The sequence below is a fragment of the Plecotus auritus genome (assembly GCF_963455305.1).
Source record: "Plecotus auritus genome assembly, chromosome: X".
NCBI lineage: Eukaryota > Metazoa > Chordata > Mammalia > Chiroptera > Vespertilionidae > Plecotus > Plecotus auritus.
In genome coordinates, this window is record NC_137784.1 from 66,152,912 (window position 1) to 66,177,216 (window position 24,305).

At 41.2% G+C, this 24,305-nt stretch overlaps 1 pseudogene across 1 annotated transcript in view; it reads left to right on the forward strand.

Moving 5' to 3' along the window:
* The first annotated feature begins 516 nt into the window (after positions 1-516).
* LOC308240153 (regulatory solute carrier protein family 1 member 1-like) overlaps positions 517-24,305 on the forward strand; it is a 76,056-nt pseudogene continuing 52,267 nt past the window's right edge. Inside the window, exon 1 of the transcript in view lies at positions 517-680. The product of the transcript in view is annotated as a regulatory solute carrier protein family 1 member 1-like (transcript). The remainder of the gene's footprint in view (positions 681-24,305) is intronic.

Below are 24,305 nucleotides of genomic sequence, written 5' to 3' on the forward strand. Positions count from 1 at the left end.
CCCAGGATGCCGAAAGTGCGAGGTGGCTTCCAGAGAGGCTTGTGCGCTTCGCAGGAGATGGGCGAGCTGGTCAAGGGAGTTCGACAACTGACTCTCCAAGAGCAACCCTACAACCTGGCTCAGATGACGCGGACAGCAGCGGTGCCCACCTGGGGACAGATAAAGAAGTTGGCGGTTGAAGCAGAACAGACGCTGATACAGACTTCTACTTCAAAGACAGGAGTCTCAATGTTCCTGGCAATGATGGCTATCCTAAGCTGCCAAGTACCTAGCGTCTGAGGAGACATCCACTGGGCCTACATTCCTGACCCTCCTTTACTTCATCCAGCTGAATGGGGCGGACCATCAGTTCCGGTATATGTGAATGACACTCACACCCTGGGGATACCTTCTAATGGACATATACGACCAGAACTACATGTGGGTTTTGACTATTTTGGACAAGGGAATGGAATGCCTATTTGTTAGTCATTAGAGGGTGATGTAACGGGATGTCTACAAATGGACTCTGTAGCAATGGCATCTCCCGGCTGGACAGTGTTTCTTAAAGGACTGAGCGGAAAGAAGGGAAAGGTAATCAACATCACTCCACCCCAGGACTTGCCCCCTTGTGAAAAAGAATCCCTGACTGCCAAGTACGCTGTGCCATGGAAACGCTGTCATGGTACTCAGGCAGTACAGTATGTACTCCCAGGAACTAATTTTTCCATTTATGACTGGTCTCAACCCAATAGGACAGACTCCTTAGAACTGGGAATGTATAAAGGAATATGGGGATTAAGTAATGGGAAATTCCAATATGGGTTATGGAAATTAGGAGCAAGTATGGGTACTCCTCTGATTCAGAAAGATAATAAGGACATCTATTTCCTACCTTATGCGTAGAGTAGGTAAAGGCATTCTTGCATTGCGCACTGGGCTACATGAACTAAAATTAAAAGCCCAACCTACTTAATTTTTTAAGGAGGGGGGAATTGTTGGGAGCGACCTCAGTTGACAAAGTCCTGAGAGGGCAGGCTTCACAAAGTGGCCTGCCTGTTCCTACGGTTAGTCATGCATCCTGCCCCCCTTAGGCTTAGAGACCCTTAAGCACAATAGTTTAGTAATCACACATTCTGCCCCCTAGAGCTTAGTTAACCTTCAAGCACAGTTTATGTATAAGCGTAATTATCCTTTAGCAAGAAGCATAGCTAGATTATCTCATGGAAAGGAACATAGGTGGCGTCAAAGGTGTATGTACAGGTATAGTCGTTGGAATCTTAGCCAAGATAAGGAACTTTGTGTAAAGGTCAGTAGGAAACCTAAAACAAAGGGGTATAATTATGTTTACCACATAATAGGAATGATGTATTGTATGGAATGTAACTGACCCTGTATAAATGTATGGTGAAAAATAAACTCAGGACTGTAAGTGGGTAGTGCTACAGTCCTCCCGATCCCATTCTGTTTTCTGTCTGTCTTTTCTCATCCTCTCCCCCCGTTGTAGGCACTGTTCGACTGATGCTGGCAGGCTCCGGCAATATCCAAAACAGCTTGCACAACAAAGTTATAGGTGAGTCACATTGCTAACCCAAGATGAGACTTCATCCACGAATAAGAAACTTATATTCAAGATACAACTACATCAAGATAACCCAAATAGCACAAGGAGGGAGCAGTGCTGGATCACCAAGCCCAGGAGAGCTGAGAGATCACACCAGTAGCAACACCCCCAAAAGAACCTGGGTAGCAAAGCAGTTGGATCTGGGACACAGAAACAATTAAAACATTACAGCAAAACATGGGGAGACAAAAAAAGCAATCCCCAAAGGAAGAAAAAAGAGGAATCACAAGAAAGGGAGTTAAATGAAATGGAGGCAAGGAACATGTCACTGAAAGAATTCAGAGTAATGGTTATAAGGATGCTCAAACAGCTGGATGACACATACACACAACTCAATGACAAATACACACAACTCAGTGAGAATTATAAGGAGCTGAATGAGAATGTCACCAACACGAAAATGAACCAAGAGTAAATGAAGAATGACATAGCTGCAATAAAGAACACAATGGAAGGCTTAAACAGTAGACTAGCACAGGCTGAGGACCGCATCAGTGAATCAGAAGACAAGATAGGAAAAAAACACACAAACACAGCAGCAACTGGAAAGAAAACTTTAAAAGCAAGAGGAGAGCCTAAGTGAGCTTTGGGACAACACAAAATGAACAACATCCACATAATAGGGGTACCAGAAGGAGAGGAAGCAAAATAAGGAATAGAAAACCTGTTTGAAGAAATAATGACAGTAAACTTCCCTGATATTAGCAACAATAAAAAAAAAAACTTTGCAAGTCCAAGAAGCACATAGAGTCCCAAACAAGATAAAACCAAAAGACCAACACCAAGACACATCATAATTAAATTGGCAAACATCAATGACAAAGTAAGAATCTTAAAGGCTGCCAGAGAGAGACAGAAATTTATCTATAAGGGAACTCCCATTAGAATATCAACTGATGTCTCAACAGAAACACACCAGGCCCGAAAAGAATGGAATGACATATACAAAATGATGCAAAGCAGGGGTCTGAATCCAAGAATACAATACCCAGCAAGGCTATCATTCAAAATTGAAGGTGGAATCAGGAGCTTGACAGACAAAAAGAGGCTAAGAGAGTTTATTACCACCAAGCCAGCAATGCAAGAAAAGCTAAAGTAAATGCTGTAAAAAGAAGAAAGAGAAAGGCAAGAAGAAACAAAAACATTAAGAATAAAAATGAGGACAAACCACTAGTTATAAATAATATTAAATGTAAATTGATTAAATGCTCCAATCAAAAGACACAAGTAGCTCTTTTGAGTGGATAAGAAAATATGACCCATATATTTGCTGTCTGGAAGAGACCCACCTCAGAACAAAGGATTCACAAAGACTGATAGTGAAGGGATGGAAAAAAAAATTTTTCAGGCAAATGGAAATGAGAAAAAAGCTGGGGTTGCAATACTTATATCTGACAAAATAGATTTCATAGTAAAGACCATAAAAAGAGATAAGGAAGGCCACTACATAATACTAAAGGGAGCAATTCAACAAGAGGATATAACTCTGGTAAACATGTTTGCACCCAATACAGTAGCACCCAAATACATAAAACAACTTCTGGAAGATACCAAGGGAGAGATTGATAGCAATACAGTCATAGTAGGGGAATTTAATACCCCACTGACACCACTGGATAAATCCTCTAAACAAAAAATCAGCAAAGAAACAGCAATCCTAACTGACTCACTAGATCAGATGGGCTTAATTGACATCTTTGGGGTGACATTTCACCCCAAAGCTACAGAATATACATTCTTCTCCAGTGCACATAGGACATTTTCAAAGATAGGCCACATATTGGGACACAGGCAAAGTTTCTTCAAATTCAAGAGGATAGAAATCATAACAGGCATCTTCTCAGATCACAATGGCATAAACCTAGAAACCAACTGCAAAATAAACATTGAAAAAAATCAAACACTTGGAGGTTAAATAGCATACTATTAAACAATGACTGCATTACCAAAGAGCTCAAAGAAGAAATAAAAAGGATCCTAGAAACAAATGACAATGAAAATGCAACAATCCAAAATCTATGGGAAACAGTGAATGCAGTCCTGAGAGGGAAGTTCATAGCCCTACAGGCCTACCTCAAAAATCAAGAAAAAAAGTAATAAATTATCTAACCATACAACTCAAAGAGTTAAAAAGAGAGCAACAAGAAAAACCCAGCATAAGTGGAAGGAAGGAAATGATAAAGATCAGAGTGGAAATAAACAACATAGAAACCAAAAACACAACACAAAAGATCAATGAAACTAAGATGTGGTTCTTTGAAAGGATAAACAAGATTGATGAACCTCTAGCCAAGCTTACAAAGAAGCAAAGAGAGAGGACCCAAATAAACAAAATCAAAAATGAAAGAGGTGAAGTAACAACTGACCCCACAGATATAAAAAGGATTGTAAAATTAATACTGTGAACAACTCTACTACAACATACTGGACAACCTTGATGAAATGGACACATTCCTAGAAAAATACAAGCTTCCAAAACTCAATCAGCAAGAATAAAGAAACCTGAATAGGCCAATAACTACTGATGAAATAGAAGTAGTAATAAAAATGTTTCCAGCAAACAAAAGCCCTGAACTAGATGGCTTCACATGGGAGTTTTACCGAACATTCAAAGAACTAAAACCAATCTTTCTCAAACTATTCCAAAAAAATTCAAGAGGAGGCACACTTACAAGCTCTTTCCATGAAGCCAGCATTACCCTAATCCCAAAACCAGATAAAGACACCACAAAGAAAGAATTACAGGCCAATATTCCTCATGAACATAGATGCAAAATACTCAACAAAATTCTAGTAAACCAGATCCAGCATTGCATTAGAAAGATCATACACTGTGACCAAGTGCGATTTCTTCCAGGGATGCAAGGCTGGTAAAATATCTGCAAATCAACAAATGCGATACATCACATAAACAAATTGAGAGACAAAAAAAATCACATAGTCATATCAATTGATGCAGAAAAGACTTTTGATAAAGTCCTATACTCTTTTCTGATAAAAACGCTCAGGAAAGTGGGAATAGAAAGATCATGCCTCAACAAAATAAAATCCTTATATGACAAACCCACAGCCAACAGCATACTCAATGGGCAAAAAATAAAACCATTTCCCTTAAGAACAGGAACAAGACAGGGATGCCTGCTTTCACCACTCCTGTTCAATAGTACTGGAACTGCTAGCCACAGTGATCAGACAAAAAGGAGAAATAAGAGGCTTCCCAATTGGAAAAGACGAAGTAAAATTGTCCTTATTCACAGATGACATGATATTGTACATAGAAAACCCTAAAGACTCCATCAAAAATTGTTAGACTTAATAAATGAATTCGGCAATGTAGCAGGATACAAAATTAACGCCAATAAATCTATGGCATTTTAATACACCAATAGTGAACTTATAGAAAGATAGATTAAAAAAACAATCCCATTTACCATTGAACAACAAAAAAAAATTAAGATACCTAGGAATAAACTTAATTGAGGAGGTAAAAGACCTCAGAAAACTACAGGACATTGAAAAAATAGATAGAGGAAGATATAAATAGATGGAAAAACATACCGTGTTCATGGATTGGTAGAATCAACATTTTTAAATGTATATACTACCAAAAGCAATCTATAGATTGAATGCACTCCACATTAAAATACCAACAGCATATTTCACAGACCTAGAATGAACTCTCCAAAAATTCATCTAGAATAAAAAAAGACCCAAATAGCTACAGCGATCCTGAGAAAGAAGAACAAAGTAGGGGGGATCTCAATGCCAGATATCAAGCTGTATTACAAAGCCACTATTCTCAAAACTGCCTGGTACTGGCACTAAAACAGACATATAGACCAATGGAATAGAATAAAGAACCCAGAAATCAACCCAAACCACTATGCCGAATTATAATTTGAAAAAGGAGGCAAGAGCATACAATGGAGACAAGACAGTCTCTTCAATAAATGGTGTTGGGAAAATTGGACAGATACATGCAAAAAAATGAAACTAGACCATCAACTTACACCATACACAAAAATAAACTCAAAATGGATAAAGGACTTAAACATTAAGACAGGGAACCATAAAAATATTAGAGGAATCCACAGGCAGCAAAATTTCAGACATTTGCCAAAGCAATTTCTTCACCGATACAGCTCCTAAGGCAGTGATTGGCAAACTCATTAGTCAACAAAGCCAAATATCAACATTACAACAATTGAAATTTCTTTTGAGAGCCAAATTTTTTAAACTTAAACTTCTTCTAATGCCACTTCTTCAAAATAGACTCACCCAGGCCGTGGTATTTTGTGGAAGAGCCACACTCAAGGGGCCAAAGAGTCGCATGTGGCTCGTGTGCCGCAGTTTGCCAACCACGTTCCTAGGGCAATGGAAACTAAACAGAAAACAAACAAATGGGACTGACTACATCAAAATCAAAAGCTTTTTCACAGCAAAAGAAACCATCAACAAAACAACAAGAAAGCCCACTGCATGGAAGAACATATTTGCCAATTTTATCTCTGATAAGGGTTTAATCAACATTTCCAGGAAACTCATACAACTTAACAAAAGGAAAATAAACAAACGAATCAAAAAATGGGAAATGGACCTAAATAGATACTTTTCAAAAGAAGACTTAAGGAAGGCCAAGAGACATATGAAAACATGCTCAAAATAAAAAATCACCTGAGAGATGCAATGAGTTACCATTTCACACCTGTCAGAATGGCTATCATCAACAAATCAAGGAATGACAAGTGGTAGTGAAGATGCAGAGAAAAAGGAACCCTCGTCCAATGTTGGTGCAAATGCAGACTGGTGCAGCCAGTGTGGGGTTTCCTCAAAAAACTAAAAATGGAACTTCTATTTGACCCAGTGATCCCACTTCTAGGAATATATCCCAAGAAACTAGAAACACCAATCAGAAAGAATATCCACCCACATGTTCATAGCAGCACAATTTACAATAGCTAAAATTTAGAAACAGCCTAAATGCTTATCAGCAGATGAGTGGATTAAAAAACTGTGGTACATCTACACAATGGAATACTATGCTGCGGTAAAAAAGAAGTAACTCCTACCATTTGCAGCAGCATGGATGGAGCTGGAGAGCATTATGTCAAGCGAAGTAAGTCAGTCAGAGAAAGATAAATATCACATGATCTCACTCATTTGTGAAATATAATGATCAACATAAACTGATGAACAAAAATAGATCCAGAGACAGAGAAGCATTGATCAGGTGCTCAAAATGAGAGGGAAGGTAGGTGAGGGTGGGGATAACGGGAGAGATCAACCAAATGACTTGTATGCATGCATATAAGCATAACCATTGGACGCAGACAACAGGGGCTGAGGGTGAGGGCATGATTTTTGAGGTGGGGGGTAATGGTGGGATAACGACACTTATGTAATACCTTAATCAATGAAAAAAAAGTACTGGTTTGGTGGTGATGAACTCCTTTAGCTTTTTCTTGTCTGTGAATCTCTTTATCTGACCTTCAATTCTAAATGATAGCTTTGCTGGGTAGAGTATTCTTTGTTGTAGGTTTTTGCTATTCATCACTTTGAATATTTGTTGCCACTCCCTTCTGGTCTGCATAGTTTTTGTTGAGAAATCAGCTGACAGTCATATGGGCATTCCCTTGTAGGTAACTAACTGTTTTTCTCTTGCTGCTCTTAAGATTCTCTCTTTGTCTTTTGCCCTTGGCATTTTAATTATGATGTGTCTTGGTGTGGTCCTCTTTGGACTCCTCTTGTTTGGGGTTCTCTGTACTTCCTGGACTTGAAAGTCTATTTCTTTCACCAGGTGGGGGAAGTTTTCTTTCATTATTTCTTCAAATAGGTTTTCAGTATCTTGCTCTCTCTCTTCTTCTGTCACCCCCATAATTTGTATGTTGGTATGCTTAAAGTTCTCCCAGAGGCTGCTTACACTATCTTCATATTTTTTGGATTCTTTTTTCTTTTTGCTCTTATGGTTGGGTGTTTTTTGCTTCCTCATGTTTCAAATCATTGATTTGATTCTCGGGATTCTCTAATCTACTGTTGAATTCCTGTAAATTATTCTTTATTTCAATCAGTGTATGCTTAATTTCTAACTGGACCTTTTCTATTTTTTGGGGGGCATTCTCACTAAGATCCTTGAAAGTCTCACTATGTTCCTCAGAGGTTTCTAGAAGATTCTTGAGTAACCTTATAATCGTGGTTTTGAACTCTATATTCAGTAGTTTGCTTTCTTCCATTTCTTTCATTTGTGACATGTTTCTTTGTCTCCACATTTTGGCTGCTTCCCTGTGTTTGTTTATATGAATTGGGTAGCTTCTACGTCTCCTTGAGTTGATAGAATGGCCTTGTGTAGTAGGTGTCCTATAGGGCCCAGTGGTTCAGCCTCCCCAATCACCTGAGGTGGACACTCTTTGTGCACCCCTTTGTGGGCTGTGTGCACAGTTTTGTTGCAGTTGAGCCTTGATTGCTGTTGGTGTCACTGGGCGGAATTAACCTCCAGGCCAATTGACTGTGGGGACCAGCTGAGACTGCAGTGGGAGAGTTGCTGTGCAGGAGACACCCTTAAAAAGCAGGACTTGCTTCAGTGTGGCTCTGGTGCACACTGAGTCTGCCCTTTGAGTGTGTCGCTTATGGATGTAGAGTTGTAATCTGATAAGGTCTCACACTGACCACTGGTACATTGGCTCTTGGGTCTCCAGGGCGGTGCAAAGTCAGCCCCTGCCTGGGGCCACCCAGCAGGAGCTACAGAGAAATCTGCAGGTTCCTCCTCTTTGTATCAGGTTTGGAAGTGCCCAGATGAGGCCCAGCTGTGAAGCAAGGCAGGGTGTTGCTGGTTTTTGGGCCTTTTATTGACAGTTTTGTGGTGACCTGACCCAGCTGCAGCTTGTTTGACAGGTTTTACCCTGAGAAAGGACAGACAATACATATGCAAAAGCCGCTGCACACAGTTTGGGTGGGGTTGTAAATTGGCTGTGGGGGGGATCTGAGGGAATCACCAGGGAAGAGCAAACAGAAATGGCTGCCAGTCAGCCCTGCACTGGGAAGGTACCAGCACAGGATCAATGACTGCTGCAAGCACCTCTGTCTGGTAGAAAGCTGCCCCCGTGCTCCTGCCCCGATGCCAGAAAGTCCAGTTTCTCCCCATATGTGTTTTGGTCCCCCAGAGCCTTGCCTGGCACTGGAGCGCAGAGGAAGTGGGAGCTTGTAAATTCAGTTCATGGTGCTGGCCTTTTAAGAGGAGTTGCTGGGTCTCTGACAGCCTGTGTGTCACTCAGCCCCAATCCACACTAGTTTTTACAGTCCATAGTTCTTATGGCCCATAGGGATTTCTTTCTCCAGCTCTGGAACCCTGGACTGGGGGTCTGGCGTGGGGCTGGGACTCCTTGCTCCTCCAGGCAGCCTCCAAAGAGGCAATCTCCCTGTTGATTAAAAAAGCAGCACACTCGGGTGCAGGACCAGTCCGTTCCGTGCCTCTGCACCTCCTACCAGTCTCAGTGTGCTTTCTACTTTACCTCTCTAGTTGTAGTACTTCCACTCAGCCAGCTTTCCCATGGTTCTGGATGATAGTTGGTTTTTCCTCCAAGAACTCTTTTTATAACAACCTTCTTAACATCCTGTTCCCCTCTACTAGTATACAATAATTTCCTTTTCTATGTTCTAACAAACTTGCATGTGGCTCACCTTAATTGTATATTCCAGATCACAATTCTTTTTCTCAAACCCTTTGTGTTGAAATATCTAGTTGAGTTTTTATTTAATGTCAACACACTACTTGGTGCCCTGTATTATGGCGATAAGAATTATTTTACCAAAATGTATGCCAACAAAATAAAAAGGATCATTAATTATTTTTCTTTCAAAATAAAAGGAAAAGCAAAGCTTGTACCTTCATTCTATGGCCATTACAATAAAACTTATAATAGTACATTGCATATTTATGTAATATCCATGATGTTTACTTGATGAACACATGTTTAGTAGCAAGTTGAAGAACAAGAAGTCCCATTCTTATAAAGCAGGGGTGGGGAACATCTGGCCTGTGGGCCATACCAGGCCCACGAAATCTTTTGGTCTGGCCCTGCTTTAGGGGTAAGTTCATTAAATGTTTGACCAAATATAGCAGGCTAATTTTTAACTTGATAACTTTGTGTGGCCCGCAAATGATGTTATAAATATCCAAATGGCCCTTGGGAGAGAAAAAGGTCCCCCACCCCTGTTCTAAAGGCTAAATTATCACATATATTGACTCCCACTGTGACAACATGAGGAGGTCAGAGGACTCACTTTCCAGTGAATCTAAAAAAAAAACATATTTTGAAAACACTTGCAACCATTTAAAGCTTCTGGAAATGTTCCTAAGAGTAAACAGTAAATAAAGGTTCATTTATTCAAGAAAATCTATGTAATATAATTATAATGATAAGAGTCTGTAGTTTTTATTCACAATGGCTTCCTCCTGCCTACTCACCCCTAAGTGAGGCAGACACTCTCCTCCAGACCACTGCAGCCATGAACACAGGGCTATCTCTTCCCCAGGTCCCATCTCAGACATTTTTTCTAGGAAGGAAGAGAATGCCAGCATTTCTTATCCTGTCCCAACTGCTGGTTGCTGAGGTTAATCCCTGGGTGAGTTAATTCAAAAGGTAGGGATTCCCTTCACCTACTGGTGAAATGGAGCCTTGGGTGTGGCATGTTAGCTCTTCCCCAACTGGTGAGACAATAGTTTCACACCAATAGAAGCAAACCAAGAGTATCTCAGGCTACTGCTCCTTTCTCCACTGAGCCCTTAGCTCCTAAAGTGGAGGTCTCACTCAGAGAAAAGTTAAACTTATCCTCACTCCCAGATTCAGAACTTTGGTTCAGTGATTTTTCCTGGGGGGAGAAGCATGATGTAAAATAGGTAGTTCCTCATCTTTTCTCTAAGACTAACCTCATTTGCAACAGAGTTTGGAGAAGTTTAAACCTACAGGTGATCTCAAAAACAGGAGAGGTTTTGGTGAAAAACAATTAAGTGCAGACTCATGGATTTATTGATTTAAAAAAAATAAAAAGAAAGTGTAATAACAATTTTGCATCAAATAAAGAATATCAGTAAAGAAATAGGTATTAACAAAAATTACCAATAAAAATTATAGAGTAGAAAAGCACAATAAATATTCACTCAGAGGAAAGAAAATCAATAAAGGAGAATAAGAGAAAAACAAAAAATGGGACACATAGAAAACAAAAAGTAAAATGCCAGATGTAAATCCAATTATATTAATGATAACATAAAATGTAAATAAAATAAATAATCCAATCAAAAGGGAGAGATTGTAATTGAGATTAAAATTATTAACTAACTATACATAAAACACTTTGTATTAAAAGGTATGAAGAAACTGAAAGTAAAATCATGGAAACAAATATACAATAGCAAACACAAGAAAGCTGGAGTGAGTATACTATTATCAAGAAAAAATACATTTTAAAACACTCTACCAAACAACAAAATAGAAATTTACCTTTTTCTTCTGAGTTTTATATTTTTGCTGTTACATTTAGAGTTTGATGTATTTTGAGTTATTTTTTGTGGTATGAATTAAGGGTCGAACTTCATTCTTTTACCTGTAGCTACCCAATTGTACTAGCACTGTTAACTTAAAAGATGATTCCCTATTGAACAATCTTGACACTCATTAAATATCAGTCTATCACAAAATATGGGTTTATTTCTGAACACTCAGTTATTATATTAATTTATATGACTATCCTTATGCCAGTACCACTGCTTTGTGTTAAGTTTTGAAATATAAGAGTGAATCATCTTATTTTTTTTTCTTTATTCTAGGATTGGTGATTCTAGATCCCTTGAAATTGCATATGAATTTTAGAATCAACTTGTCAATTCCTACAAAGAAGTCAACTGAGATTCTGATTGCTTTGAATCTGTAGATCATTTGGGGAGCATTGCCACCTTAACAACATTGATTTTTTATAGTTTTCGGAGTAAATTTTGCATTTCTTTTTTTAAATGTACTCCTAAGTATTTTATAATTTTTGGTGCTTTAGTGATTTTTTTCTCAAATTCACTTCAGATTATTCATTGCAAGTATATAGAAATAAAATTGATTTTTGCATTATTATCTTGAAATCCAAATTATTTAGGACTTTAACTGCTATCTGTTAATAGAGATACCGTAGTTCTGCCTTTCCAATCTGGACTCATTTTCTTTCTTTTCCCCACTTAATTTCCTTGGCTCAAACCTTCATTAAAATGTTGAAGAGAAGGTTGTTGCAATGAACAGTTATTCCATTTTTCTTAAGGAATCAGCTGAAGTTACTGGGAAGAGAAACCACTTTAAAAAAAATAATGAAAAACCTTAAAGTAAAAAATAGAGATAGTTAGGGAACAATATCAAATATACATTTATATACATATTATATCTACATCATAGATTTCCATGATATTCAAAGATGGCAAAATTCCTATTACAACTTTTAGTGATAAAAAGTAAATGATTAATAAATAAATAACTAAACAAGAGAGTAAACAGATTGAAATGAATAGTTATTTAATCATTTTACATATATGGAAAATCTAAGAAGAATTTTTTGAATCTAGTTTTAAAAATTATTCAGTGAGCATACTAAATAATTAAATGACCATAATCTCTATATATAAAAGGCTAATTTGCAAAGTGTCCCCTCGGGAGTTTGACTGGGAGAACAGGAGTCTGATCACTAACTATGACATGCACTGACCACCAGGGGGAAGTGTGGAACATGGCAGGTGACCAGTGGCAGCAGTGGGGTGCTGAGGGAGCTAGGGAAGGAGGAGGTGGGGAGGCAGGGAGGTGGGGGAAACCATGCAGTGGTGGTGTGTGGGTGGTGAGGGAAGGAGGAGGTAGGGAAGTTGGGAGGCAGGGAGGTGGAGAACCTTATTGGCCCTGATTGCCGGCCAAGCCTAGGGACCCTACCCGTGCATGGATTTCTTGCACCAGGCCTCTAGTTAATAATAAGAATTTGTAGCTTATTTGAAAATTACTGCAAGTTTATGCAGTAAGAAATAATCATTAACAACAAATTAAATGTAATTAAATCAATGTTTGATATTCAGTATAATCCCACAATAGCTTTGGAATGTTGTTATCCTATATAATAAAAGCCTAGTATGCAAATAGGCCAAACAGCAGAACAACCAGCGGAATGACCAGTTGCTATGATGCACACTGACCACCAGGGGGCAGACACTCAACACAGGAGCTGCCCCTAGCCCGCAGGCCCCAGGCCAGCCAAGGAGGGTGTGAGCAGGGGCCCCTGATCGCCCCACCAGTGGCCCCACAGAGGGAGGTGACCTGGCGGTGGCAGCGAAGGGGCAGGGCCAGCGAACAGGTGGCACCAGGCAGGCCAAGGCAGGTGCCAGCAGGGGGCCCCCCATTGCCCTGCCAGTCACCACACAGATTGGCCCTGATAGCCAGCCAGGCCTAAGGACCTTACCTGTGCAAGAATTTTGTGCACCGGGCCTGTAGTTATAAATAAAAGTTAAATACAAAGTGTTCTCTGATATTTCCCTTTTCCTTACTCCTTTTCAGAAAAAAACACCACCACCATAATTATTTTATGTTATTCAGAGAATTACAACAATATTATCTAGTCATCAAGCCCTCCTGATTTTTTTTCAAAGTATCTCTCAGGTTTCCTTTCATTGTTATTCTACTAGTAATACTTTATATCAGACTTCCAGCATTTCTTTAGGAGTCTCCTGACTATTCTTTCTTCCTACTAACTTCTTTTCACCCTAATTCCTATAATTCACCCTGGAGAATACCAGCATAAATACAATTTTATTATGCAACACACACTATAATTCTTCCATTGCTTCTTGTTGTCTTTTAGAAAACATGTAAACTCTTTACTGTCACATCCTAGATTCTCTATGATTTCTCCCAATTTTTATTCTATTTGAACATTCCCTTTCCCTGCATTTCTCAAAATGTCTTAATCATTCTCTTTCTCCAAATCATACCACCTCCTGCAAGGGTCACATGCATTTGAAAGTGGAGTAGTACAAATGTGTTGGACTATTCCATAGCTGAACTAATAAAAACACAAAAGGATCATATAGAAGGAAAATGGGTTTTGGAGTCAGGAAGACGAACACTTCCACTTACTGTTTGGCTTTGGGGTACAGATGGCCAAGAGACATGAAAAATGCTCAAAGTCATTAATCATCAGAAAGATGGCAAAGCAAAACGACAATGAGGTATCAACTCACAGCTTCAGAATGGCTATCATCAACAAATCAACAAATGATAAGTGCTGGTGAGAAAGTGAAGAAAGGGAAACCTTAGACAAGCTGGTGAGAATGCAGACTGATGCAGCCATTGTGGAAAACAGTATGGAATTTCCTCAAAAAATTAACAATGAAACTGCCATTTGACCCAGTGATCCCACTTCTAGAAATATGTTCTAAGAAACCCAAAACACCAATCAGAAAGAATATATGCACCCTTACATTCATAGCAGTGCAATTTATAATAGCTAAGATCTGGAAAACAGCCCAAGTGCCCATCAGTAGATCAGTGGATAAAAAAACTATGGTACATTTACACCATGGAATATTATGCAGCAGCAAAAAAAAGAAGAATATCTTACCCTTTGAGACAGCATGGAGGGACCTGGAGAGTATTATATTAAGTGAAATAAGTCAGTCAGAGAAAGACAAGTATCATATAATCTCACCCATAAGTGGAATCTAATGAAGAAAACAGATCCAGAGACATAGAAGCATGGAACAGACTGTTGAATCTCAGAGGGAAGAGGGGTGGGTGAGTGAGTGGGAAGAAATCAACCAAAAAACTTGTATGCATATATTCATAACCCATGGACACAGACAAAAGGGTACTGAAGGCTTGGAGCAGGGGGCAGCTGTGGGCTAGAAGGGGTCAATGGGGGAAAATAGGGGACATATGTAATACTTTCAACAATAAAGATTTAAAAATGATCTAATTTCTCAGAGTTTCCATGTCACCAACTACAAAATTGGCATGATAATAATACCTACCTTTGCATGAAAGTTGTGAGGATTAAATAAAATAAGTAAATGTGCCTACTACACAGTATCCATCTAGTAAATGTCAGTGGCTGCTGATATTATTATTAGCATTAGTATTAATAAAAGAGGTTTTAATTAATAAGTTTCATCCTTAAAGTGTTTAAAATTTTACAATCTAGATACTAAGTACAGGGCTCTTGACATTAGAGAAATCAGAGAAAGACAGAAACAAAACAGACTGGGTGAGTGTGAATGTTGGGTCTTAATTCCATTCTTCTGAGGTATCTACTTTAAGAGCAATCATGCTTTGAGGCTTGGGATCAGAATCTAAGAACTAGGTGCACATTATGATTTTCATTTTTTTAATTCAAGTAATTCTCTTTTTAGATGATTGTAATAAAAACTGAAATGCATAATTGACCAAGTATTAACAGTATTGTCAATTAATGGTGTGCATTGTTATTTGACTTGAAGCATTTTACCAAGTCAGCTGTATTGAAACTCCTTGAGCACATGAACAATGTCTTCTATGCACCCACATAACTCAGTATCTCATTTGACTGTGGCATTTGCTCTCTAAAAGCCTTATTTATCAAAAGTTATCTCTTGTGGGCTTATTTGAAAGCTTTTATAGCTAACTAAAATTATCATGATTATGTTTGTCTACTTTTTAACAGTTTATGACCCCCCCCCCAATAGTTCCAATTTCTTACTCTTTATGCTTAATGATACATTTGATAATTTTATGTGCATTTTACTTTAACTCACTAATTTTGTCGTCTTATAAACAAATAATAAAATATAAAAATAAAACAAACGTTTTACATAAAATTTTCAATCCATCTAGTTTTTCACAGTAATTATTTAAGCTGGTGAAATATTATGCTTAATTTTATTTATTTTTTAAAATATATTTTATTGATTTCAGAGAGGAAGGGAGAGGGAGAGAGAGATAGAAACATCAATGATGAGAGAGAATCATTGATCGGCTGCTTCCTGTGTGCCCCCAACTGGGGATCAAGCCCGCAACCCGGACATGTGACCTTGGCTGGAATCAAACCTGGGACCCTTCAGTCTGCAGTCCAACGCTCTATCCACTGAGCAAAACCAGCTAGGGCTATGCTTAATTTTAAATAAAAGTTATTGGTTTGGTAATTGATTGAGCAAATGATTTATAGATGGCATTTCACATTTTCCTCTTGTCAAATCACCCCTTCCACCGGCCTATAGTAGAGAATATGAGGGACTTTGTTGGTTTTCTACTTTATGTTTGAATCATATTTCTTTTCATCCTATATAATAAAAGCCTAATATGCAAATTGTCCCCTTGAATGGAGTTCCTCTGGGAGTTCGACCGCTGGACCAGTCGCTATGATGTGCACTGATCACCAGGGGGCAGATGCTCCAACCAATAGGTTAGCTTGCTGTGGGCACTGGTGGGCTGGACTGGAAAGTGAGGTGTGAGGTGAGAGTCATCAGGAAGTTCCCAGGGTTTGGCCTGAGCCCCCAGCGGAGGCAGGCAGGGGTGGGAGCCAAGCGGGACTGGGTGGTGTGGGAGGCTGCTACATATGAACTGAGACCCAAGGGCTGGGCAGCCCTCTACAGCCTGTGGCGTTCTCAGTGAACAATTTATAATCTTCAGAACTGCTTTTTATTTGTTAAGTTTCACTAACAACTCCAGGAGAGTGGGTAACACCATTACGGGGAGGGGGGCAGTCCAGGTGTGCAGGCCCAAGGCCGAGGGCAGCCACGGGCTCCTGGGGATGCAGCAGAGAGGGGGGGTGGGGCTGAGTCAGAGAAACTGAGTCCAAAACTTGAAAGGACGTAGGAGGCAGTGAGAGGCGGAAGGTGACAGCTGCACAGGGGCCTAGAAAAGCTGCTGGGCGGGGGCAGCCAAGGAGCCCGGTGCCTATCCCATGGGACAAGGCTCCATGCTCTCCCTCCTCCTCCCTGTGACCTGTCACCCCAGCTCTCCTCGGAGGCCCTGCCTGGGCTCCCCCCACACAGCTCTGCACAGCAGCACGGCCCACACAGCCCTGCCTGCACTACCTCACCTGCACAGTCTCACCCGCCCTGCACAACCTGTCCCGCCCACACTGCCTCACCTAGCACAGCCCTGCCCCACCCTGCAAGCCTTTGGGGAGCTCTGCCCCTGGAGGAGAAAGGGGGAGGCTGCAGACAGGAGGTCGCAGGAGGGAGAAGAGCAGGGCCCACCAAGTTAGAATGAGGGGAGAGAGAGAGAGACCCCACAGGACTGGAGACAGAGATGGGTGGGGAAGGATGACCATGAGGAAGCTCACCCTTGGTTGAAGTAGAAATCTTGACCCCATTTTACAGACCCCAGCAGAGTGTGTGTGTGGCGGGGGTGAAGACAAAAGAGGGTGGAGGGGACTGGGTGGATGGAGAGCAGCAATGTTTGATTCATGGCCTATTTCTTCTTATTTTTGTTAATATATTTTTATTGATTTCAGAGAGGAAGGCAGAGGGAGATAGAGATAGAAACACCAATGATGAGAGAGAATCGATCTGCTGCCTCCCACACGCCCCCTACTGGGGTTTGAGCCTGCAACCCAGGAATGTGCCCACGACCAAAATCAAACCCAGGATGCTTGAGTCCAAAGGCTGGGGTTCTATCCACTGAGCCAAACCATCTAGGGCAACACATGGCCTATTTAAAACCACTGAAGTAGGCTGAGCAGGCGTCTTACCACCATGGTGTTACCTGATAGTGAGGGTGTCTCTCCTTATGTTGAGGTTATCAGAACTACATTGAAGTAAAGATACACTCATGGTGCCTGCAAAGGGTTTCCACACACAGGATGCAATTTACTTTGTGTGACAGCTGAAGAGGGTGAGCAGAGCCTTGGAAGGACATGAGGTCTCCAAGACCAGGGGCTGGAGGCAAAGTGCGTGCCATGCATTCTGTGCCATGAGTTATAATCTATAGATATAAAAGTCTAATATGCTAAGTGTCTAACTGAGTGGTTGATCAACCAGTTGCTATGATGTGCACTGACCACCAGGGGGCAAATGCTCCCACTGGTAGGTTAGCTTGCTGCTGGGGTCTGGCTGATCAGACTGGGCAAGACAGTGCTAGACATGCCATGGAGAGCTCCTGTGGTCCCTCCTGCAGTCCCTCCCCAGCCACCAGCACCGAACCGCCCTGATCAGGACTGGGTGAGATAGCCCTGATTGGCCCCAATCGCCGGCCAGGCAGGGGGTACCCAGCTGTGCATATATTATATGCACTGGGCCTCTAGTATATACATATGAACTTAATTTATTTTCCAGTAATCTATACTAATAAAAGCCTAGGTGGCCCTCACGTGCGACGTCATCACAAGATGGCCACCATAAGATGGCCGCGCGCACAGTGGAGTTGGGGCCCAGCAGTCACTCCGTGCAGTGTGGCCTGGGGATCCCACAGAGGAGGCCCGTCCCAGTGTCTCTGCCCCCTCACGTGGAGGAGGTGGGTCCTGGCAGAGAAGGTGGGTTGCAGCAGGGGAGGGCAGTTGGGGGAATCAGACTGGCAGGGGAGGGAAGTTGGGGGTGATGGGGCTGGAAGGGGAGCAGTTAGGCGTCAATCAGGCCAGCAGGGGAGCGATTAGGGGATGATCAAGCTGGCAGGCAGAAGAAGTTAGGGGCAATCAGGCAGGCAGGCAGGCAAGTGGTTAAGAGCCAGCAGTACCAGATTGCAAGAGGGGTGTCCCACAAGGATCGGGCCTAAATCAGCAGTCAGACATCCCCTGAGGGGTCCCAGATTGGAGACAGTGCAGGCCGGACTGAGGGACACCCCCCCTCCCATGCATTAATTTCATGCACAGGGCCACAAGTCCTATATAATAAAAGGATAATAGGCAAATTGACCTTAACGGCAGAATGACTGGTCACTATGATGTGCACTGACCACCAGGCAGCAGACGCTCAACATAGGAGCTGCCCCAGTGGTCAGTGTGCTCCCACAGGGTGAGATCTGCTCAGCCACAAGCTGGGCTGATGGCTGCAAACACAGCAGTGGTGGCGGGAGCATCTCTCACTTCCTTGACAGCACTAAGGATGTCTGACTGAGGCAGGTGGACATCCCTGAGGGCTCCTGGGCTGCCAGAGGGATGTCTGACTGCCAGCTTAGGCCCGATCCCCCAGAGAGTGGGCCTACGCTGGAAGTTGGATATCCCTCGAGGGGTCCCGGACTGCGAGATGCTGTAGGCCAGGCTGAAGGACCCCCTGCCCCCGAGTGCACAAATTTCATGCACCAGGCCTCTGGTAAATAAATAGAGTTTTAAAATGGAATGTTTCCCTTCTGAGTGCATTTGAACTTTCTTTTACTCTGAAAAGCCTTTAATAAAGCACTAATATTCTTGGCCTTTCTATTTTTATAAAAATATTTAAAAAGATATGTGTAAGATAACATTTTTGAAAAAGCACAGTGCACTTTAAAGCTTTTACTGAGATGCTCAAGATAGTGTCTTTAAGCACCTTGGATGAATCATTTCAGGCAGCAGTTCTAAAATCATATATAAAAAGTGAAATAAGCTAGTCAGAGAAAGACAAATATTGCATTATCTCACTTATTTGTGGAATCTAATGAACAAAATAAATTGACCAACAAAATAAATCCAGAGACATGGAACAGACTGATATGTCCCAGAGGGGAGGGGCAGGTGAATGGGAAGAGATTAACCAAAGAACTTACATACTGACTAGAGGTCTGGTGCACCGATTCATGCACTGGTGGGGTCCCTTGCCATGGCCTGCAGGGATTGGGCTGAAACCAGCAATTAAATGCCGCCTGCCGCACCAGCCTTCAGCTTCTGCTCATTGTGGCCCTGCTGCACCTGCCCCAGGCTTGCACCCAGTCAGTCCCAAAGTGGGAGAGGCCTCCGCTGCCTCAGCAGCGCTCCCCAGCTGTGAGCCCTGCATCTGGTGCCTGTCTGCCAGCTGAGTGGCATTCCCACTGTGGGAGCGCACTGACCACCAGGGTCAGCTTCTGTATTGAGTGTATGCCCCCTGGTGGTAAGCATGCATAATAGTGACCAGTCGATGGGTTGGTCAGTTGTTTGGTCACTTAGGCTTTTATAGATGTCTATAAAAATTCGTGCACAGAGGGGGGGGGGTTCCTCAGCCTGGCTTGCACCCTCTCCAATCTGGGATTCCTCCGGGGATGTCCAACAGCTGGTTTAGGCCCAATCCCTTAAGTATTATTGTGCATTTTAATTTATTTTATTATTTTTTTGTTGGATTATTATTTTATTTTATTTTTATTTATTTATTTTTTATTTTTTTAATATATTTTATTGATATTTTACAGAGAGGAAGGGAGAGGGATAGAGAGCTAGAAACATCGATGAGAGAGAAACATCGATCAGCTGCCTCCTGCACACCTCCCACTGGGGATGTGCCCGCAACCAAGGTACATGCCCTTGACCAGAATCAAACCCGAGACCCTTCAGTCCGCAGGCTGATGCTCTATCCACTGAGCCAAACCGGATTCAGCTATTTATTTTTTTAATTGTTTGAAGTAGTACAAATAGTACATATGTCTCTTTTTTTTTCCTATTGACCTCCCCCCAGCCTCCCCTTACCCCAAGTACATGCCTTTACCTGCCCCCGCCCCCAGTGTCTTGTATCCATTGGTTATGCTTATATGCATGCGTACAAGTCCTTCGGTTTATGTCTTACAGCACCCCCGCAAAAAAAAACCTCCTCTTCCTTCCCGCTGTAGTTTGACAGTCTGTTCAATGTTTCTTTGCCTCTGTATCTATTTTTTCCCCTTTTCGTTCCTTTAAAAAATCTTGCCTCTGCAGACTAGAAATAAACGTATAATAACAAAAAATGTTTGAGTCCCAATTTCAATGCCCAACAGTTCTGAGTCCCCATTTCAATGTCAAACAGTTCCTTAAGTGTACATGTCAGCAATGATATCTGGATGGTGGGCACATGGTGGCAATGCAGGTCTGACCCTCTCTGGTTTGGTCCTAGGCAAGTTGCTGCGTCGCACAGCTTCTGACTGCAAGCGTGGCAAGGCGTCGTCAGCGTCTTCCATCTCTGGACTGTTTCTCCTCTTGTCTTCGTGGTTGGAGCAGACCTGTCAATTCCTCTCTATTGCAGGAATCCACATGGTCTTGGAGTTGTTTTCTGAAAATATACAAACATATTGTCGACCAAAAGTTAATAAAGGAATCTTTTCTATATAATTGATTTGGGATCCTTTTTATTTTTGCCCAAACGATTTTCCTTTGTCTTATTTAGACACCATGTGTGTTTTTTCATGGGTGTCTTGCTGTTAGCATTACAAATGAAAATTAATTTTGTAAAGTAAAAATTTTCTAGATGTAATTTACTTATAGGATATTTTTTCTTACATGATATTACCCTACTATCCCCCCTTTTTTTGATTAATGGAGGCTTTTGTAAATTTTATAATGCAGTCTTGATAACTTTAAATTTTAATTTTTTGCACAAAAATATGACTGCTTTAGTTTCATTGCATGTTCAGGAATTTTACCATGAGATGAACTGCCAATAGAAATTTTAGTTACCACTTTAGGAACAGCTTTTTGTCCAGTACAATTAAATTTTCTTGAATATTCACTTATTTGAATTAACCTATTAAATTTAATCTGAAAATTTGATTATTATTTTACTGTCAAATTTAATAATCTACCAACAATCTTAGTTTACCCTGTAAATATTAGTGGAAAGGATTATTTGCATTCTTGAGTAGGCCCTGAGCATTCCTGGTGCTAGGCTGGACTTAGATATAGGGCAGCTGCTGTCGGCCAAGTCTCTGTCTGTTACCTGGGTCCCAATCTGAGCTGGGCCAAGTCACACTGTCTGTCACCTGTGTCACGATCTGAGCTGGGCGTGGGAAGCAAAGCAGCCATGGGAGCAGGAGACCTCTCTCAGACGGGGTGAGGGTTCAGGCCCAGCAAGGTTGGGGGGATGAGGGACTGTGCCCACCTCTGATGATCCCCAAGTTCTCTCCTGATGGCCCCTCTGCGACTGTGCTGGTCTTAGGTTATTCCTTCCCTGAGGAATCTGACCCGTCTCTGGCTAACCAGTCATCCTCCGGGGCCAAGCAGGGTGATGTGAGGTTCAGTTCTGTCTCCTTGGTAGCCTATGCCCCCGTGGCCTCCACGCCCAGCACCTGCCTTGGGATCCCCTGGCCTGCTGGCGGGGCCCTAGCACTGATCACATATCTCGGGGAACTCAGGTTTCTTTTCCAGGGAGGGCCCAGCTCACACGATTGGGCGAGAGACAGATCCATGGTACCAGCCACCACGAGGCTTCAAGCTCAGCATGAACAGAAAGCTCAGGCAACAGCTGAGGACAATTGGATTGTGAGAAGAGGGTCCCTCTTGGCACAAAAGGCAAGAGGGGCCAATAGAGAATGCTCAAGTGCCTTCCCAGGGCTCTAATTCCTTCTGAAAGGGATTATATCCTTTCATGTCCTCTTTTTTTTTTTTTAAATTGCTACCAAACATTCCAAGAATTAGTTTGTAAGTTTGTTTGGGATAATTGTACAATATGCTGTTGTAAAATATCTAAAATTATAATGACATTGTAGAATAATATCATGTAAGCATATTCTTTGCTCTAGGCCATGGCAATTCAATTTCAAACTGGCTGTCAATTTCTTTTTGGAACTTTATATAAACTTTGTCAGGGAGGCAAAAACACAAAGTATTCCCCCATACCCCCCACCCCCCACCTATGCCCCACCCCCTTGTTGTCTGTGTCTATTGATTAGGCTCATATGCATGCACACAAGTCCTTTGGTTGATCTCTCTCCCTTATCCCCACCCTCCCCTACCTTCCCTGAGGTATGACGTGATGTTCAACGTTTCACAATCTCTGGATCTGTTCTTGTTCATCAGTCTATGCCATTCATTATATTCCACAAATGATTGAGATCATGTGATATTTATCTTTCTCTGCCTGGCTTATTTCACTTAACATAATACTCTCCAACTCCATCCATGTTGTTGCAAATGCTAGGAACTCCTTCTTTTTTACTTCAGCGTAGTATTCCATTGTGTAGATATACCTCAGTTTTTTAATCCACTCATCTGCTGATGGGCATTTAGGCTGTTTCCAAATCTTAGCTATGGTGAATTGTGCTGCTATGAACATATAGGAGTGCATATATCCTTTCTGATTCGTGTTTCTAGTTTCTTGGGATATATTCCTAGAAGTAGGATCACTGGGTCAAATGGGAGTTCCATTTTTACTTTTGTGAGGAAACTCCATACTGTTCTCCACAGTGGCTGCACCAGTCTGCACTTCCACCAGCAGTGCACGAGGGTTCCTTTTTCTACGCATCCTCTCCAGCACTTGTCATTTGTTGATTTGTTGATAATAGCCATTCTGACAGGTGTGAGATGGTACCGCATTGTTGTTTTGATTTGCATCTCTCTGATGATTAGTGACTTTGAGCAGGTTTTCATGTTTCTTGGCCTTCCTTCTGTCTTCTTTCGAAAAGTGTCTATTTAGATCAGATGCCCATTTTTTTATTGGATTGTTCATCTTCCTTTTGTTAAGTTGTATGAGTTCCCTGTAAATGTTGGAGATTAAAACCTTATCGTTGATATCATTGGCAAATATGTTCTCCCATGCAGTGGGCTTTCTTGTTGTTTTATTGATGGTTTCAGTTGTTGTGCAAAAGCTTTTTATTTTGATGTAATCCCATTTGTTTATTTTCTCTTTAGATTCCATTGCCGTAGGGGCAATATCAGTGAAGAAGATCCTTCGGCATATGTCTGAGATTTTTCTGCCTGTGGATTCCTCTAGTATTTTTATGGTTTCCCTTCTTATGTTGAAGTCCTTTATCCATTTTGAGTTTAATTTTTGTGTATGGTGTAAGTTGGTGATCTAGCTTTATTTTTTTTTTTGCATGTATCTGTCCAATTTTCCCAACACCATTTGTTGAAGAGACTGTCTTTACTCCATTGTATGTTCGTGCCTCCTTTGTCAAATATTAATTGAGCATAGTGATTTGGGTCAATTTCTGGGTTCTCTATTCTATTCCATTGATCTATATGTCTGTTCTTGTGCCAGTACAAGGCTGTTTTGAGGACAGTGGCTTTGTAATACAGCTTGATATCCAGTATTGAGATCCCACCTACTTTGTTCTTCTTTCTCAGGATTGCTGCAGCTATTCGGGGTCTTTTTTTATTCCAGATCAATTTTTGGAAAGTTCGTTCTAGGTCCGTGAAATATGTCGTTGGTATTTTAATGGGAAGTGCACTGAATTTATAGATTGCTTTGGGTAGTATGGACATTTTGATGATATTGATTCTACCAATCCATGAACATGGTATGTTCTTCCATCTGTTTAGGTCTTCCTCTATCTCTTTTTTCAGTGTCGTGTAGTTTTTCACGTATAGGTCTTTTACCTCCTTAGTTAAGTTTATTCCTAGGTATCTTAATTTTTTTTTGTGCGATGGTAAATAGGATTGCTTTTTTAGTCTCTCTTTCTGTAAGTTCATTATTGGTGTATAGAAATGCCATAGATTTCTTGGCGTTAATTTTGTATCGTGCTACATTGCCGAATTCATTTATTAACTCTAGTAATTTTTTGATGGAGTCTTTAGGGTTTTCTATGTACAGTATCATGTCATCTACGTATAAGGACAGTTTTACTTTTTCTTTTCCAATTTGGATGCATTTTCT